Source organism: Arachis duranensis, chromosome 1 (assembly GCF_000817695.3).
Source record: "Arachis duranensis cultivar V14167 chromosome 1, aradu.V14167.gnm2.J7QH, whole genome shotgun sequence".
NCBI lineage: Eukaryota > Viridiplantae > Streptophyta > Magnoliopsida > Fabales > Fabaceae > Arachis > Arachis duranensis.
The window spans coordinates 82878896-82881132 of record NC_029772.3 but is presented as its reverse complement, the minus strand read 5'-3'; the positions used below and the strand labels follow the sequence as shown (position 1 = coordinate 82881132).

Sequence of the window (2237 nt, the reverse complement as noted above, 5' to 3'; positions counted from 1 at the left end):
AGAAGATGCCTCTTTAGTACTGTTGGATGCATTTTGCCATCCATTTAGACTTTGAGAAATCATGTTGACTTGCTGAGTCAACATTTTGTTCTAAGCCAATATGGCATTCAGAGCATCAATTTCAAGAACTCCCTTCTTCTAAGGCGTCCCATTATTCACGGAATTCCTCTCAGAAGTGTACATGAACTGGTTATTTGCAACTATGTCAATAAGTTCTTGAGCTTCTGCAGGCATTTTCTTTAGGTGAATGGATCCACCTGCAGAATGGTCCAATGACATCTTAGAGAACTCAGACAGACCATAATAGAATATATCTATCATAATCCATTCTGAAAACATGTCAGAAGGACATCTTTTGGTCATCTGCTTGTATCTTTCCAAAGCTTCATAGAGGGATTCACCATCTTTTTGTTTGAAGGTTTGAATATCCACTCTAAGCTTGCTCAGCTTTTGAGGAGGAAAGAACTTAGCCAAGAAGGCTGTGACCAGCTTATCCCAGGAGTCCAGGCTATCTTTAGGTTGAGAGTCCAACCATGCTCTAGCTTTGTCTCTCACAGCAAAAGGGAAAAACATGAGCCTGTAGACTTCAGGATCTACTCCATTAGTCTTAACAGTCTCACAGATCTACAAGAACTCAGTCAAGAACTGATATTGATCTTCTGATGGAAGTCCATGAAACTTGCAGTTCTGTTGCATTAGAGCAACTAATTGAGGTTTTAGCTCAAAATTGTTTGCTCCAATGGCAGGAATTGAGATGCTTCTTTCATCAAACTTGGAAGTAGGTATGGTATAATCACCAAGCATCTTCCTTGCATTATTGTTGTTGGGTTCGGCTTCCATCTCCTTTTCTTGTTCGAAAATTTCAGCAAGGTTGTCTCTGGATTATTGTAATTTAGCTTCTCTTAGTTTCTTCTTCAGAGTCCTTTCAGGTTCTGGATCAGCTTCAACAAGAATGCCTTTTTCCTTGTTCCTGCTCATATGAAAGAGAAGAGAACAGAAAAAGAAGAGAAATCCTCTATGTCACAATAAAGAGGTTCCTTATTGTTAGTAGAAGAAGAAAGGGAATAAAGAAAGGAAAATCCAAACACAAAGGTGAGGATAGGGGCAGAGATTTGAGATGAAGAGAAGTGTTAGTGAATGAATAAATAAATAGAATAAGATGAGAGACAGAAGTTTTCAAAAATAATTTTGAAAAGGAGTTAACGATTTTCGAAAATTAAGATAAGAAATAAAATTAAAATTAAAATTTAAAGCAATTAATTAATTAAAAAGAATTTTTGAAAAAAGAGGGAGGTATTTCCGAAAATTAGAGAGAGAAAAGTTGTTATGTGGTTTTGAAAAAGATAAGAAACAAACAAAAAGTCAAATAGCTAGTTGAAAAAGATTTGAAAATCAAATTTGAAAAGATAAGAAGATAAGAAGTCGGAAAAGATATTTTAAATTCAAAATTTTGAAAAAGATATGATATAAAAGATATGATAAAAAGATATGATTAAAAAGATTTAATTTTTAAAATTAAAATTAATTACTTAATTAACAAGAAACTAAAAGATATGATTCTAGAATTTAAAGATTGAGCCTTTCTTAACAAGAAAGTAGCAAACTTCAAATTTTTTAATCAATCACATTAATTGTTAGTGTAATTTCGAAAATTAAGATATTCAAAAAATTTTAATAAGAATTCCAAGAATCTTTCAATGTTAGTCTAAAGCTCCAAACCAAGGGTTGGGCATGGCTTAATAGCCAGCCAGCTTTAGGATGGTATTACATGCATTGAAGTGATTAGTTGAAGTCTAATTCCAAAAGGATTTGGATATGGCTTTATAGCCAGCTAGGATTCAACATGCTTCATGAAACTCTAGAATCCATTCTTAAAAATTCTGAAGCCATAGAATAATTTATTTTTAATTAAAAACTTTTTGAAAGGAAAATAAAAAGAAAATTACCTAATCTGAGCAACAAGATGAACCGTTAGTTGTCCAAACTCGTACAATCACCGGCAACGGCGCCAAAAACTTGGTGCACGAAATTGCAATCACACTTTTGCAATCCGCACAACTAACCAGCAAGTGCACTCGATCCCACGGAGATTGTTAACTTGAAGCAAGCTACGATTATTTTATTATTCTTAGTCAGGATATCAATTATGATTATCAGTTTGAATTACTAAAAAATTAAAAGAGCGTGAAATAGTTACTTGTTGTTCAATAATGGAGAATATGTTGGAGTTTTGGAGA

General features: G+C 33.4%; 1 non-coding gene across 1 annotated transcript; it reads left to right on the top strand.

The window, feature by feature from the left end:
- Positions 1-337: 337 nt before the first annotated feature.
- On the top strand, positions 338-441 carry LOC127742736 (small nucleolar RNA R71). The gene has a single exon (XR_008004121.1). It is a non-coding gene; the product is annotated as a small nucleolar RNA R71 (small nucleolar RNA).
- The last annotated feature ends 1796 nt before the right edge of the window (positions 442-2237 follow it).